At 38.1% G+C, this 18,622-nt stretch overlaps 1 long non-coding RNA gene across 1 annotated transcript; it reads left to right on the top strand.

Annotated features, from left to right (window-relative positions):
- The first annotated feature begins 217 nt into the window (after positions 1 to 217).
- On the top strand, positions 218 to 6,355 carry LOC140151054 (uncharacterized). Its single transcript, XR_011858888.1, has 3 exons — positions 218 to 300; positions 4,414 to 4,583; positions 5,239 to 6,355. It is a non-coding gene; the product is annotated as an uncharacterized lncRNA (long non-coding RNA).
- The last annotated feature ends 12,267 nt before the right edge of the window (positions 6,356 to 18,622 follow it).

Below are 18,622 nucleotides of genomic sequence, written 5' to 3'. Positions count from 1 at the left end.
CGCGAACGATATTTCTAATATACCCCTTTCTGGCAGAAACGCGTAGGCTGCTCGATGAAAATACCCTTTTTTCAATTTCGCGAACACGTGGTTTGAAAAAACACCCCTTTTTTTGTGTGTTTCGCGAATCGTGTTTCTTCATCTGAAAACACCCCTTATTTCGCGAAATTTTCGACGAGCATGAATACCCGCCGATGCACGGAGTGCGGGGACCGGGGATTTCCCACGATCGATAGTGCAAAATCATGTTCGAGAACGCTTTGCTAGTGACGAAAAAGGTTATGAAACCTCACTGATATGGTAAGATACTTGAATATTTGTTTTCCTATAGCTATGATACTTTGATCGATAGAGTAGGGTCCCGAATGTAGATTACTGTAAGCTTACTGCTCACAGTAGCCATGCTAGTACATGCACAGACGAGACGATGGCTTGCTACTTCATACGAAGTCCGGCGCGGCGTGTATAAACAGGTCAATTCATTGTACATGACTATGATGAGACCCCGAGGCTAACAACTCAACACCTGAGGGGTGGTGGTGCAATAATTATGTGTACCCCCGGGGTGGTGAATTATAGGGGGGCAAAGATTTTTGGCAGGTCAAAGGGGGGCAAGCATTTTTGGCAGGTCGAAACTGTTCAAGCGATTTTGGCAAGTCAAAGGGGGGGGGCAAGCGATTTTTGGCAGAGATATTTTTCCGGGGGGCACTTCAATTTAAAATGGATATAGGTGTATGAGGTCATTGGGTGAGAGCATGATTTTTGGCATTCGGTGAGAGCAAAGTGTAAAAAATATCATGGGTCATTGGGTGAGAACATGACCTTTTTTTTTAATATGGAATCTTTGGGTGAGAACCGAAACAGCACCACAGAAACCTCGAAAATCGAATTTCTAGTTCTAAATGGCTTCAAAATTCTTTGTTTTTTCAAATTAAATAACAAAATCAGTTATAACTTATAAATGAAAGTTGCTGTTCAAATTGAACTTGTAAGGGTCTTTGGGTGACAGATCAAATGGAAAAATTGGGTCTTTGGGTGACAGAGCATGTGTTAAGTAAAAAAATATGGGGTCTTTGGGTGACAGCGATGCTGAAAAGGGGTCTTAACAGCCCTACATACACGTCACCTCCAAAGTTGGAGTGCCCCCGGATATTTTGGGCACCGTTTCTATATTATGCCCAAAAAAGGTGTAGGAAAACGTTAGGAACACGTTCAAATGCAAAATTTCATGCTCACTGCGCTCGCATTATATGGTAAGACAATTTAAGGTTGTAAATTCAGGTTCCCCAAAATCTTGCATTGGTAAGGGGGGCAAAGATATTTTGGCACATCAAAGGGGGGCAAAGATTTTTTGGCACGGCCAGAGGGGGGCGGGGCAAGCGATTTTTGGCAGACCATTTTCAGAATTCACCACCCCTGAGTGAAAGAGTCAAACTTGTTTTGCTTAATTATTTTTCAAATTCCATGTATTGATGTTGCTCATGAAAACGAGGATATATAGGCCTAATATATTCATACCAAGCAATCTTGAAAAAAGAATCTCAAATCAAACAACTAGGCGTGAGTCCTGTATCAGTTTATAGTAGGCCTATAACCTCTACTCCAGCTTGTGTAATTTTTTCTTATTAAATAAAAGTGTTGTAAAATAGGCCTGTAACTCTTTTTCGTAGACAATCGACTATCATTAATCTGGCTATGTAGACAATCGACTATCATTAATCTGGCTATATGTGTACATGCACACATATACATCATCATCATGTAGACCCTCTGGTAGATCTTGGCCTTGCCAAGCCCTTGCAGTTGTCAATGATAGCACTAGTTATACCATGTACTGAGCTGTGTGCATGGAAAACCTTTGGCTGATGCTACAGATTTGCCAAGTAGGATAAATTGACCTGTCAGGGATTTTTTGTTTATTTAATAATCTGACACGTCATTAGTCTGACACGCTGCTAGTCCGATTCTGAAATGCACTGCGCCATTTGACGTGCCACTGCACTGGTCCGACACATTGCTACTGGCAAATTCCATGCCAAAAGTGCCTCTTGTACGGTAACGTCCGTAACAAAATTTTGGAACATTATTGCTCAAAACTTCAAACTTGCTAATCATACCTCCATACATGTAGATTGATGTCAGCAGACCTACAAAGTTAAAGAAAAAAAATCTGAGTCCTGAAGCACCTTGACATTTTTTAAAATTTAATGTAATAGCATTACGGACGTTAGGATAAAATGTAACACCCATAACACTGAATCAACAGCGGAGGTCCCATACTCCCATACCAAAGTATTAAAACTTGATTTTCATGTTTACATAGAATGGAGTCAGAGCTTGCTTAATAGTTCAGTTAACAAAAAAAGACAAACACAGAACTGAACATAGATTTAAGGATTCACCGTTTGGCCAATTCCACCGTTACGGACGTTACGGATGACATGCAACTTGCAACTTTTAAGTGAATAGCACACATGTTTCTGACATCAATCTATGGAGGCATGATTAGCAAGTTTGAAATAAATGCTCCTGTTTTGAGCAATAATGTTCCAACATTTTGTTACCGACGTTACAAAAGGCACTTTTGGCATGGAATTGGCCATTTGTCAAAAAGGCAGGCACTTTTGCTTAACGTCCGTAACGCTCATTTCTACCTTATAAGGAAGCCAAAACAAAATTGCTTCATTATATTGAACATTACAAGTATCATTCTAAGAAATAAAGTGTCATGATCAGGGACAAGCGATTTGCGCGGAACTTTCTTTCCGCGCAATTTAGGGATACATGATTTGCGCTGAAAAAAAAAGTTCCGCGCAATTTGCTATTTTTTCCCGCACAAATTGCCTGTCCCTGGTCATGATCCTAACAGCAACCAGGTAATACATGTAAGGTACCGGTATGATATTCACTTAAAAGTTGCAAGTATCTGAAACGTCCGTAACACAACAGTGGAATTGGCCATGTCTGAATCTGTAATCTCTGAAAGGCATCTTTTTTTGGTGTCTAGGCTCGCACCCAAAGACCCCTAATTTCGAACTGGTGTCTGCACATCCCTGTCACTTAGTGGTGCCAGCGTCGGACTAACGGCATGTCGGACTAACGTCCTGTATGTTTACCTATGTGAAGCACTGCCCTTAAATAAATAAACTCATAAATTTCCACTGAGCACTACATTTTGAGAATCAATATATCGACCTGCCAAAAAATCAAAAATGCTTGCCCCCCCCCCACCTTTGGCCTGCTAAAAAATCTTTGCCACCCCCCCCTTTAATTCACCACCCATGACCCAGGGGGTACACATAGTTATTGCACCACCCCTGAGCCACTTTGGTTGACTTTAGTGGTGTTAAATAATGCCCTGCAGGGCAACCCTAAATACCCCGGACCGATCTGAAATGAAATACGGATCAAGGCATATAATTATCATCGGGTTGGGCCAGATTTGGGCGAGTTCTCACCGAGTTAAAACAGACCTGGGTTCTTCCTTTCGGTTCAAGACGGGATCAGGATTCAGGAATGGTCATTCTTGGTTTTCATTTAACATTGATCGGATCTAATTTGATATTTCGGTTTGGATTTGTTAAAAGCTAGAACGGATCGGGATGAAGTTAGCAGTTGGGATCGAGCGGGCATGATGGGTTGGGTCGGGTTGGTATTATTTGGGGAATATATGCCAGGATTGGATTTAAAAAATCTTGCCCCACAGGTATTTAATGTTAATGTGGAAGAGATGAAGAACAAAAATTATATGTTTTTCAAAAGTAAGGCCTAAAAAAATTGTTTGATTAGGCCCAAAAAAAATTAAGGTTTGTCTCAAAGCTCACGAGTGGTTATTTTATACCCGGCTTTTTTTATGGTATTTTGAGAAAAAAATATAATTTTCGCCGAAATTTTCCGGAAAAAACTTGAAATAAAAAAATAAAAAATTGCATTTCTTTTTTTTTTTAAATCTTACAATTTTACAAATGCGCCCGCGAGCTTTGAGATAAACTTTTTTTTTGGCCTTAGCGTAACATAATTTTGAAACAAATTGGGGTAGGTAGGTAGGTTTTTTTTTGGTATATTCAAGGACATTCTCTGTGATAAAAAGTTACCAATGCAACTTTTAAAGCTGTAAATTGTGATTATAATTTAGGCCTTCGATATTAAATGCTTCTTTTTTTTTAAATTAAAGTTTTATTTCCATTTAAAAAAAATTATTTATTAATTTTTTCTAAAAAAAGAAGAAGAAAAAGTCTAGGGTCTGGCCTAATTTTAGGGTAGGTCGGGTTACGCCAATCAAACAATTTTTTAGGCCTAAAAGAATCACCCACCATGGCACCTTATTGACATTTACATTGATCATTATGTGCACATGTACAATAGTTTATAATTCCTAATTCCTCTTCTAACCCTCTTTTCTATTTCGTCTAGAGTGAGGCACACAGCAAACAACTTCTGGTACAACCCTAGTCAGATATTTCTTCACTGTGTGGACCACAGATGCAGATGAGAGTTGGGTTTTTGACGGAGGACATGGTGACCTTATCATATTTCACTTTCTGAAGCTCACCAATTTGTTCACCGAGTCCTTGTACAACAATGTAAGCAAATATCTGTGGTGTTTTATGCAATAAGCAGGCTGCAAAATAAGGATTGTGAAGGGCACCCATTGCAAGGCAATTTTGAAAGGGCATTCTATTTTACAAGGCAATTACATGTTAAAGAATAGCAGCAATTTATAGGGCATCAAGGCAACTGGTAGGGGCACCGAAGGCAATTGCGGTTATTTTGCAGCCTGGCAATAAGGCCAAAGCAAAAAAGGAGCAAATAAAAAAAGTGTTTTTAATATGCAAAGTGATAATTTGTGATAATGATTTCAAAATGCATTGAATTTGTATCCATTTTGAAATCATAGAGTTACATGAACACAAATTATCACTCTGCAGATTAAAAACAAACATTTTCAATCATGAAGTCAATCATGAATTATCCTAGAATTGGTCCAGGGACATTCCAAAACAACAACAAATTATTTTTACTTTTGCAATTTCTGGTTCCTGATTACCCGCCCAAAAATGTGTCGGGAAGTCGGGTATAAAATTACCAAAAATTGCCTGCCTTAATCATGTCAGTACTCCCATTTATAGATGCCTTAAACCTCAACCTGGGGTCCCTTCCCAAGTGGGAGTTCTCATGAAAAGTTTCTGAAAAATATTATTAATTGTGCTTTCTTGGTATTTACTTTCTTTCTTTCAGCTTCATTTGATGAGGAGTCCAAGCAAATGATTTTCTGTAGGAGATCACTGTAAAGTCAACTACTCAGTGCCAGAAGTGGGTAAGTGCAATAGTTGCCCTGTGAACATTTGGCAATTTACATACAGTATATTGTACTCATCTACACATGGCTGCTATTGCACTTACCCACTTCTGGCACTGAAGTGTCAAGAACCGTGAAGTTCAGGAACATGGATACCCCGGATGGATACTGTGAGTGCAAATTATTTGTGGACTTACCATATGCGGAAAATTGTATGTGTAATGGACCAGGGTAGTGGATTGCAATGAACACGCTGTGGTTCATGTACATCTAATTCGAATTATCAGTCCCAGAACAAAATATTAATTTCTGACATGATCGTGTTCAGGGTCTGAACTGTTTTCTTTCGAAATCTTGATGGCAAATTGGACAAAAGAAGCACATGGACCTACATTTTGTACTTCACAGTTTATTAATCCCCTATTCATGCTGCGTGAATCACTCTATTGTGGACCATCCTTCTGATACTTGAGTGTTTGGACAAGCGGAACAGTTTTGACAGGCCTTTTGTCTACCTCTCTGTTTGTAAACAGGTGAGGAGGTCAAAATTGTCATCCTCGCCGAATAGGAAAGTGAGCGTAATAGTACGACACTGATGTACATCAATACATGTAGATGACATTACAAATAGTGAAGTCACTTTTAAGCCCGGGGGACCACTCACATAAATGGACTGTACGCATGCGTGACCAAATAAAGAAAACAAGGAAAAGGGTTTTTTTTAGGCAAGGCAAGTTACAAATGTACCCGAGTGACGCGTTTAGGGTCTAAAAAACACCGATTTTCAAGAATAAGGGTAGTTTTCTAAAACTGAACAACTTGTTTAGGGTACCAAATAATGGTTTTTGGCCCACTTCTTTTTCGTGCATCGTAACAAAAAAATTCTTGGGCCAAATTTTTTTTAAATTAATTTTTAAAAACTAGATCAAAATATCTAGGACCTGTTGTTTCATTTTATTGAATTTTGACAAATTTCACCAAAAATATTTGAAATTTGGGCCAAAATCAGGCTTTTTTATGATTTTTTTGAAAAACTCATTTTTGGTGCAAATTTCTCAAAGTTGTCGAAATTCAAAAAAATAAAAAAACGGGTCCTAGATATTTTTATCTAGTTTTCTGGGAATTTTGGGCCAAAAATGGCATTTTGGCCCAAATTTGACCTCACAGATGAACTAGTCTTTGCCATTCTAAATATGTATACTTTTATATACTGTAGACCAACATTTTAAAGAGTTATGAGGCCCGAAAGTTTCCATAATGCCAGGGTTCAGATCAACCTTATAAGGGCCTAAATTGCTGGTAGGGTAAAACTTGTTAAGGGGTGTTTAAAGAAAATTTGGTCACACATGCATACACTATCATACTTGAGCGGCCCCCCTGAAAAGTATTCACATGACATCAAGAATTAATATATAAAGCCAAAGGATATGATATATTGGAATATGTATAGATCTGGTAATTTGCATTTCATACATGTAAGGTAAGGTCCCGGGTAAGGTGAACACCTCTTGATTTTGAGTTGGATTTATTTATTAATATGCAAGTGTTTAGCAGGGCTCAGGGCTCAAAGAATATGCAGGTTGATGTGGTGATTCACCCAGAATTGGAATATGTAGCTTCCATAAAGTGAGCAACATTCAATGGACTGGTACAGGGCGATAGTCCGACACGCTGCTAGTCCGACACTCCGCTAGTCCAACACGCTGCTAGCCCGAATCTGAAATGCACTGCACCAGTCCGACATGCCGCTAGTCCAAATCTAAAATACACTCTGCCAGGCCGACATGTCGCTAGTCTGAATCGGGAAAACACTGCGCTAGTCCGATGCAGTGTTTTTCAGATTCGGACTAGTGCTGTGGTTTTCAGTTTCGGATCAGCGCTATGGTTTTCAGTTTCTGAAGAAGTTTTTTTCAGATTCGGACTAGCGCAGTGAATTCTGATTCGGACTAGTGGCATGTCGGACTGTTGCAGTGGTTTTCATTTTCGGACTGAGGAGGGCATGCTTTTTTCGGACTAGCGCAGTGTTTTTCATTTTCGGACTGACACACCCCTATTTGTGTAGTCGGTCTAGCGGCGAGTCGGAGTGGAGGCGATTTGGACTGAGCGATGCACTCCCAATGGTCTGGGTGATACTATTTGTGTTATCGGTGCAATGAGATTTAGTCCAGTAAGTCCACACAATCTGACTTTTTCCTGCATTCCACCAAGTTTCATGCAAAATTTCAGCAAAATATTAGGGTTTTTTAAATATTTTTCTATGTGCTTTCTGCCAAAAGGTGGTTCAGAACACATGGCCAGTAAATATTTAAACAGGTGTTTTGATGTTGTCAAGTAGCATTTAAAAAAAGACTTCAATAAAACTTTTTATCTACTTGCCGAGTGTGTATGATTGTGTCATTATTATGATGTGCCACAAGAAATACATTTCATCAAGTCAATCATTTCTGTACTGTATAGACCACTTGACATCAATGTTTATCAACAAAGGCGAGGGATTGGTCGTTCGATTTGCTCGAACGAACCGCTTCACTGTTCAATGGCTTTCTTGTACTATATGAAATGTGGTGGGAGATTTAAAATGCACATGCCCTGAGCAAACTACGATGCATACGCACACTGCAGGGCAAAGAACAATGGAAAGTGCCATAATGCGTGCGCATACTGCCGGGTAATGACGTCACATGTCAAGTGGTCTATACTGGCTAGAGATTGAGATTTCATAGGAGTCATAGAGCAGTATTATGGGGGAAAAGGTGGACTGTTTGCTAGTCATATGATTCTCTATTCTGGAAAAAAGGATGTGCTTCGCAGAAAATTAGAAAGAGGTCACTAGTCCAAAGTTAAGGTCAGGGTCATACTGTGTGTTTATACCGAGCACTTTGTATTTTAATATTTGGACTAGCGAATCTAGGGACTAGTATACCCACCCTGAGAAAATACCCTGCCAAATACTAATTCCATGCAAGGAGCTTTCTAATTGTAGTAATTTTTACAACACTTCAAAAAAAAAAACCTTTTTTTTTTTATGATCCGATCTTACCAATAACACAAAAATCAGTACCGATCCCATAATCAGTTCAGTCCAACTTAGGAATGCTTGCAAAATTTTCATGACCACCCAGAGAAAATACCCCTGCCAAATGTCAATTCTTTGCCAGGAGCTTTCTAATTAAAAAATGATACAATATATTTTAGCGATGACGCACATATCGGTAAAAAAAAAATTAATTGGTGATAAACGTGCACTTCAGCTAGGCATGACTTAATTATCAGCACACTGCAACAATTATTCCGCTGCCATTAGGATATCATAATCATTTCCGCTTCACCAAGTCCACACTGAGGTACACTCAGCGACTTAGATTGTGATTATTCCCCCTCCCCCAGCAGCTCCCCATTTTTACACCTGGGTGGAGTGAAGCAATTGGGAATTAAGCTATCTTGCTCAAGGACGCAGCACACTGGTCGTGGTGGGGCTCGAACCCGCAATCTAACCATTAGGCCACCGTGCTTCAGTACCGATCTAATAATCGGTTCAGCCCTAATATTGATTTTTAATTTCCAGGCTAGCAAATCTTATACCGATTCCATGCGAGGAGCTTTAGCTTTGCCAAAAAAGTTTCATTTTTTACCGATCTATATTTTACAGATGACGGATTAGGTTTAGCCCTACTTTGAATGCTAGCAAAATTTTGAGGACCATTTTAAATTTCCAGAGTAGCGAATCCTGGAAAAATACCCCTGCCCAATACCAATTCCATGCGATGAGCTTGAGCTTCGCCAAAATAGTAACATTTGTTACCTATCCAATATTTTACCGATGACGCACATATCGGTTTCGATCCGATAATATCGGTTCAGCCCTAGTTTGAGTGCTAGCAAAATTTTGATGACCATTTTAAATTTCCGGACTAGCGAATCTTGGGACTAGTGCATCTACTCTGGAAAAATACCCGTCCAATACCAATTCCATGCGAGGAGCTTTAACTTTGCCAAAAAAGTTGCACATATCGGTACCGATTGGATAATATCGGTTCAGCCTTAGTTTGAATGCTAGCAAAATTTTGATGACCATTTTTAATTTCCAGACTAGCGAATCTTGGGACTAGTGCATCTACTCTGGAAAAATACCCATGTCAAATACCAATTCCATGCGAGCTTTAGCTTCGCCAAGAAAGTTACAGTTTTTACCGATCCGATATTTTACAGATGACTCCCATATCGGTACCGATCATATCCGATAATATCGGTTCAGCCCTAGTATGAGTGCTAGCAAAATTTTGATGACCATTTTTAATTTCCGGAGTTAGCAAATCTTGGGACTAGTGCACCCACCCTGAGAAAATACCCATGTCCAATACCAATTTCATGTGAGGAGCTTTAACTTTGCCAAAAAAGTTGCACATATCGGTACCGATTGGATAATATCGGTTCAGCCTTAGTTTGAATGCTAGCAAAATTTTGATGACCATTTTAATTTCCAGACTAGCGAATCTTGGGACTAGTGCATCTACTCTGGAAAAATACCCATGTCAAATACCAATTCCATGCGAGCTTTAGCTTCGCCAAGAAAGTTACAGTTTTTACCGATCCGATATTTTACAGATGACTCCCATATCGGTACCGATCATATCCGATAATATCGGTTCAGCCTTAGTTTGAGTGCTAGCAAAATTTTGATGACCATTTTTAATTTCCAGACTAGCGAATCTTGGGACTAGTGCATCTACTCTGGAAAAATACCCGTCCAATACCAATTCCATGCGAGCTTTAGCTTCGCCAAGAAAGTTACAGTTTTTACCGATCTGATATTTTACAGATGACTCCCATATCGGTACCGATCATATCCGATAATATCGGTTCAGCCGTAGTTTGAGTGCTAGCAAAATTTTGGTGATCATTTTTAATTTCCGGACTAGCGAATCTTGGGACTAGTGCACCCACCCTGAGAAAATACCCATGTCAAATACCAATTCCATGAGAAGAGCTTTAACTTCGCCAAAAAAGTTAAATTTTTAACCGATCCAGTATTTTACAGATGATGCACATATCGGTACCGATCGGATAATATCGGTTCAGCCTAGTTTTGAGTATTTGATTATAACTTGTAACTCCGTTTCATAAGTAATGAATACTCGTTATATTTTATACTATTCATACATGTAACTTAGTAAAAAGGGCCCGGAATTAATTCCCTATTATTTACGAAGGGTACTGATCGTAAATCATTTTAGCAAGATGAGTTTATCATGATGAATTCATTGAGACTACTTCGCAAGTCTCAAAATTATATCGTAAACTTACGACACATTGCAAAATCCAATTCACCAACATTATTTACGATCAGTACCCTTTGAACTATTTAGGAAGTCTACCGGGTACCCTTCGCAAAGTTACAGCTACGAGAAGGGTAGGCCTATGGCTGCGTAACTTGCGAACATCAACACATACTTTAATACTAGTGAAATACACGTAAGCCAAGGTACATGATAAGCTGGAATGGAAACAACTACAGTCAGTGACCACTGCATGTAATGCATATGAAGTACGAACGGTTTGCTGTGCACTGCCATGACTGTGTGTGAGTTTGCCCTACCCTGGAACACCATGAACACAGTCCACCTGAGTAAGCTTACTGTGCGATCGTGAAAATGGAAGGTCGACGAGATGCTCATTTTGGAAACCATTTCACACGGCCAAATTTGTGTGTTAAGTGAAAACTGGATTTGTTTTAAAATAAAAAGAGGTGTTAAATTCATGTGGGATATATGAAAGTTTGATATGTGATCTCCAAAGTCGTGTTTTCATAGGGAAATTTCAGTACATTCCGTGCAAAATTTACGGAGTCAACCGGAGTGACGTAAATTAACCGCACGGACGGTGTATTGTGAATCTTCAAAAATATGGTCAAATAAAATAGTCTATAACTTACTATGAGTTGTTTTGCATTTCACGGGCTTCTATATTAATAAAATGTTATAAGTTAATTAGCACGAGTGATGAATTATCGTATTTTGTTGATTTTACATTTTTTCTCACAAATAGATTTATACACAAAATGCGCGGTACAAACAATAAACAACCAAATCTTTCGCGGGGTATTTTAAATTAAGCCAGAAAGCGCCCGACGAAGTTTTTTGAAGTGGTTTTCTTTTGATTTACAAAATCACTACCGTAATCCACGGTAAAAATAAACGAAAACGAGGAACTGCTCAACAAAGGTAAATGTATATTTATAAAAGGTACGGTCTTTTTTAGCAATACATAATAAGATAATGCAGCCTATGATGGGACTAGTTAATGAAAAATGTGACATTTTATCGGGGTTTGCTGCTTTCAATATTCATTTGTGTTGCCGTGAATGCCGCGGCGGTCGATGTTTTGGAAAAATAATAATTCGTTTACAACCCTGAATTTCGGATAAGTGAATAATGAGAACTCATTTAAATAGTATTCAAAACACATCTCTTCTGTTAATTGTTTTTTATTTCTTCTTGCCAGGCTATAATTCATGAAACAAAAACATAGTACATTATTCAAAAATATTCATGAAAGTGATAAGTTTTCTTGTGTACAAAACTCTCAACATTCAAGTTGTCTGCTGCCCTCTGTTGACCAGATTCGGTCATTAAATTTCCTATTCGCAACGTAATTGAAGGGCCGGTGGGAGTAGAAACAGCTCCCGTCGGATTCGTGTATAGGAGGCAAGATTCTGAAGACATAATAATGAAGTTGATCGGTTATTGCGTTTGAGCTGGACAGTGGATTCATGAATTTGCTCTCGCCCAGACAGCCAAACAACAACCAGGCAGACAGGTAAAGAAAGAAACAAACAACCAACCAACCATTTGGATGATAACATAAGCCCCACACTTGTGTGGGAGCTAGGGTGCATCAGATGCCCCTCATGTCAATGGATTCATCTGTCCCTAGTCTTAAAATGTTCCTATTGTCACAAAACTAACATGTGCCAAGTTTGAATTAATTCGGAGGTCGTCCTGAGGGGCCACCGAGAGCCTAAAGTTACAATGTGTGTTCTATGTAGTAAAGTTCGTTGACCCCTGTACAATTCCAATTAGAAGCCGATCGAACAATTTAAAGTAGCTGCCATATCAAAACCGTTTGGATTTAGAAGCTCAAATCTTGGGAGCTAAGCGTACTGATAATCATCTTTGAATCTGTGATGAAAATCCATCTCCAAAGAAATGACTGTGTGTGTTTTATTGTCAAAAGCGCCCCCACAGTCCATATTCTTGGGAAAATTTATAATTTCTGTCTTAACCAAGTGCTATAATCATGATAATACTTTATTTCACACTGAAAGTTGTTAATATGTATTATATATTGATCTAAAGTTCAGAAAATCTGCTTTGTAAAAGTGTAATAACAACCAGGACATCAACATTTGTAAAATTTGAGGTAAAAATTACCACAAAATGCCTATTTCACTGAAATTTTGTATCGAGGGCGCTTGTGCCAATTCCACACATGCTCATTTTGTTGGTGATTAATTTTTATCACCGATTCGAAGATGATTATCAGTACTATAAGCGCAAAAGATTTGAGCTTCTAAGTCCTAACGGTTTTGATATGGCAGCTACTTTAAATTGTTCGATCGGCTTCTAATTGGAATTGTACAGGGGTCAACAAACTTTACTACATAGGAACACACATTGTAACTTTAGGCTCTCGGTGGCCCCCCAGGACGACCTCCAAATTAATTCAAACTTGGCACATGTTAGTTTTGTGACAATAGGAACATTTTAAGACTAGGGACAGATGAATCCATTGACATGAGGGGCATCTGATGCACCCTAGTGGGAGCCAAAATAAAAAATAGATTACAGTTACAGGAAACTTATTTTTCCTAACGACCATGTCAATAACGCCCAGAAAAGTTGTTTTAGCTTTTTTTAATAGCTCCGCATGAGACCGAATGGAGATTTTTTTTGATGAGCGCAGAGCGCGTGTTCGGAAAGTTTTTTGGTATGTTTTGATTTGTTTTCATGTTTTTTTCGCTATCTACTGAAGATAGCATTTTGCGCCTCATTCCGAATCATCATCACACTGTATTATATAATGTTTTACGTTATTTTCTCTATAGGCCTACCGTAAAACCTCGTCTACAAGCATATAGAGTGCTTCTAACGAAAGCTAATGTAATCCAGGCACCATTATGGAGTTTGAGCAAATAAAATACAGATCCAAACATACACAAACAAGTATTATTGTAATACCAATCTATTGTACATGTATTGGCATATTTATGCATGTATCGTATTAATTTAGCTTTCATCAGAAACACTATATATGCTTGTAGACGAGGTTTTACGGTATTTTTTTATTTCATCACGTAGCGGATATTTTTTTCTTTCTTGAACATCAGTCCCGATACATGTCTCTCTGTTTACCTTTTTAAAATTTAAAATGCTCATCAGCATTAGGCCTAATAACATTTTAGTACGCGCAGAGCGAGTGTTAAGAAAGTCTTTGGGTATATTTTTTGTTCATGTTTTTTTTCGCTATTTACTGAAGATAGTAGCTAGAATCTCATCCCGATTCGTCAATTGTTTCTACTGAATAAGTCCTGTTTTGCATTATTTTCTCTATATTTTCATTTTATTACGTAGCGGATAATTCTATCTTTCTAGTACCGACATCATTCCCGATCAGAATTTTTAAAACTATAGACTCATCACGTTCCGAATCTACGTGCCTCTCTGTTATTAGCTTTTTTTAAATATATATTTCAGCATTAGGCCGAATGATCATTGTCTGAGTATATTTTTAGTTTTTCATGTTATTTTTTTCGCTATACTGAAGATAGCATTTACCATTTCATCCCGATTCATCATCTCTTTCTACTGTATACGTCATGTTTTACATTATTTTCTCTATATTTTTTTATTTCAGTACGTAGTGGATATTTTTTCTTTCTAGTACATTAGTCCCAATCAGGCATTTTTAAAACTATGTTATAGACTCATCACGTTTCGGATCTACACGTCTCTCTGTTTTTATCTTTTTTGATATTTCAGCATTAGGCCGAATGACCTTTTTTTAATGCCCGCAAAGCGAGTGTTATACAGCATGTCTCAAAAAAAATTGTGCAAGTGAAAAGCGCACTCTCTGGCATTTAAAAATACCGTTGTGACATAATGCTTACATCAACGTCAAGGGCGTAGTCTTAGCTCTTAAATGCCGCTTGTTCTGTTAAATTTGCTTGTTTTAATCTCGAGATAGCTTTAGTCACAGACCCTTTCTAGGGTCTGTGCTTTAGTTAAAGACGAAAGGGTAAAATCACAATTGTGCCACTTTTACTGGGGAAGAGGGCTTTACATGTATCAGTGATAGCAGTAAGTTTTATCAAGAGCTCCTTCGTGAAATCAAAAGAATGCATCAATTTCACAATACAATTTTTTCACTGTTTTTATTGTTTTATCATGATGCAGGAATGATGATTATCTTTTTGCACTTAAGAGAGATTAAAAGATAAATAAATATTTCACATTCTGCTGTAAAAATTAAATACATTTTTATCGTGGTAAATGCTGTTCTCTTAGTCACTTAAGACATGTGAAAAGACAAACAAATATTGCGCACTTATACATGTTATAGGTTAATGAACGCGTATTATATTACTTGTTGGGAGAGATATTAGACAAAATAATGCACGCGTGCTGATGTTGATGCGTCTAATGCATTCACCCCGAAAGGAAGAGTGCACTAGACGCATCAACATCAGCTATCATTGATTTACATGTACAGCTCTCTTCCCTAGTAAAAGTGGCACAATTGTGATTTTACCCTTTCGTTGTTAAATAAACATATGTCGAAATTGGAACAAGCAAATTGAACAAAACAAACGGCATTTAACAGCTAAGACTGCGCCCGTGACGTTGGTGTAAGCCTTATGTCACAACGGTATTCTCTAATTGCCATAGAGGGTGCTTTTTACTTGCACAATTTTTTTTGAGACAGGCTGTAGAAAAATCTTTGAGTATATTTTGAACGCGCAAACAGCTATACGCGTGTTTTGGCATCATGGTTTTTCGCTATCTACTGAAGATAGCATTGCGGACGTACAGTACAGAAAATGCTCACATTGAGAAGAACGCGTGTTTGGAAAGTTTATTTTGATGGTTTGGTTTTGTTTTTGCTATTTACTCAAGATAGTATTTACTTATAAAATACAAAGAAATTAAAAAAGGTTGAAAAAAGGCCTGCGTCATTTTCTTGGAGATTCTATGCAGAAAATGCTGGAGAAAGCGTTGTTTACTTCATTAAATAAAAGAAGATAAATATACATATTTGTACTTCAATAATTAGTATGGTGTTAGATATGCATTACTGTTCTTTCATTAATGTCCTTATACTAACTGTTTGTGACAACGTGGTTTGGATATGCATTACAACATTCACGCCATTGTGTTGCATTGGTGTTACTTCTACGCTCACCTCATTAATAAAGTGGCACTTACTGTTTTACAAAACATCTGCTTCACACCTAAAAATGGATTATTTGGAACTTTTACGTGTTTAATTACTGATTAGTTTGCGCACATTTACTTTAATAATCAAAATCATTCTACTCCATGTTGTTTTCATATTTACGGACAAATCAATTGTAAGAAGTGAGAAGTTCATTTTGCTTTTCAAATTAGAATTTCATGCTGGTGTCCAAACATACTAATATAAAGAAGATCAATGATTGACTTGCTATTAGCATGTTTAAGGGAAATCGACCTGCATGTTATACAAGACTAAACTTGAAACCCAAAACGCTCATTTAGACTCGGAAATATTGTTAGTATATACTGTAATAATACTCACGATGCATCTGTTGCACCCTCATTCGGATTTCTTTTCTACATTAAACACTAGATTACTAGTATATTATAATATTAGGTTCACATCATGACAGGGCTCGAATTTGGGTTGTTATAATTTAATAAACTCAACCCAGAAAGTATCGAAACGATTATAAATGGTCAGATATATCGGGAACTGAAATATATAGCAAAACCTTATTTGTATATAAAGCGCAGTTTTCTCCTGCGCATTTTGATACCACTTTTGTTGATCTACGATATCATTTGGTCGAGTTATGGGCGCTTGAGTGGGTTTAAGTCGGATTATGAAAGTTGCACTTAGCTCCTATTTAAGCCAAATGCGTTCGTCGTGTACACACCCCCGCACACCCCCCCCCACACACACACACCCCATCAAGACAAAGGACACCGATGTGCTCTGTTTACTTTATTTTATTTTACTCCTTCGACTTCGACTTCCAACTTCAATACTTGCTACCCTTTACTTATCTCTGACTTATCTCATGAACTCTTTCTGTTGACATCTCAATACTTGGTGTGCCCACCATCACTGTCTATTACTGCCTGGATTCGTCGTCTAAGGTCTTGAATAGGAGCTAAGTGCAACTTTCAAAATCCGACTTGAAGCCACTCAAGCGCCCATAACTCGACCAAATGATATCGTAGAGCAACAAAAGAGGTATCAAAATGGGCAGGAGAAAGCTGCGCTTTATGTACATTAAATAAGTTTTTGCTATATATTTCAGTTCCCGGTATATCTGACCATCTATAATCGTTTCGATACTTTCTGGGTTGAGTTTAGTTGAAACGCACTGGGAAAGTTGTAACATGGTTTTTAGCTGCCCGAGTGTCAAACGTGACCATGGTGTCGGACGATTCCAGGATGGTTCGTCACCTTCTACGTCATGCAAATTAATTTCATCATTGAAAGGAGCAATATCGAACAACAACAACAACGTATGTAATTATTTTAACGCCTTTATGAACTGATTGAGGGAACTCATTATCACAGACAATTATTATTAGCATATCTAATCAATTTTCACCATTGGTGTCATCAATAACTTTGGATTCTTATACATGCTAGCAAGAGTCCCGAGAATGCAGAATGTAGTCAACATGTACCTGGCAAACTTAACTGTTTCAGATACTGTGTTTTTGTTTCTGAACATTATCTACTATTCTTTTGGTATCCTCAATTCGCCTATCAAAGAAAACTTGCCGTTTCGTTTCAAATATACTTGCGTTTTAATTTATGGACCGGCGTTTCTTACATACTACGCGTCTATATTAATTATTACTTTGGTGACTTTTGATCGTTATCTTGCTGTCTGTTTTCCTATCCGCCATCGACTGCTTAAAACCAAAGTGCCTACTGTCAAGGTATTGTCTGTCACATGGTTGCTGTCCCTTATTCCAGCTACATTCTCAACACTCCGGTACGCCAAACAAACCGAACTTTGTATCAAGTGGCCACAGCGCGACTTTTACCAGAACCTGCCCCAAACGATGAGCATTTGCATGCCACTTGTTCGTAATACGGACATAAATCTAGTCTCTATGAACGTGTTCCTAGCTTTCGGCTTTGTGACGATGCTCGTAAATGTCATCATGTACCGTGGAATTATCACTGCTCTTAACCCTAAAAATCGCACAGGAACCACGGGGACTCGCTCTACAAAGACTCGTGAAACACGTGTACGAAATCAGGTGGCACGAATGTTAGTGATTGCTGGCATCCTTTTCTTCACTTTTCAGCTACCTTTACGTTGTTTCACTATTGGTAGCATAGTCCGAATATTTGATGGAAAACCCGTCCTTAGCAGTAGGCAACATTATATGATCTTGATCATTGGACGCATTTCACTGTTAATCAATTCCAGTACGAATAGTTTTGTATACGGATGTACAAGTGAACATTACAGAAAATGTTTCATTGAAGCATTCTGCAGACGTTCTGTTACCAACAGACCAAAGCGAGTAGAAACGCCTTCTGTTTCTGGACGGTTAGCAACATTAAATCACCTCAAGCGTTAGAGACTGCGCTGATAGCCATAACAACGACGATCCCAAGCACACAGATATGTTCAGATTGGTGGAGAAGTGTTATCCACAATTGTTTGACATTTATATGTTTACGAGTATAACTTATATATTAGTGTACAGGGTGTCCCAAAAAAAAGAGGCCCCACATTGCGCCCTCTTTTTCTCCTATTTCTGAAAAGTTGATCAAATATATTTTGGTATGTAAAGAAACCTTTAATCGTTAGCTTTAATAAACCAAAACAATTATTTCAATCGGCTCATAACTTTTGAAGATATGTCCTTTTAAAGAAATGTATCCGTTTTTCACTCTGTCCACGGAGGAGGTTTGGCTACTTCAAAGATTGGAAAGTGCATATACCATGCATGAATATAAAACATTCCTCGATGATAACTTTATAAAATAACAACTTTATTTAAGGGAATGGGCTTTACCGGTGGGCTTATG

This window comes from Amphiura filiformis, chromosome 4 (assembly GCF_039555335.1).
Source record: "Amphiura filiformis chromosome 4, Afil_fr2py, whole genome shotgun sequence".
NCBI classification, from domain to species: domain Eukaryota; kingdom Metazoa; phylum Echinodermata; class Ophiuroidea; order Amphilepidida; family Amphiuridae; genus Amphiura; species Amphiura filiformis.
Note: the sequence above shows the minus strand (reverse complement) of the source record. Positions and strands in the feature narration are given on the sequence as shown.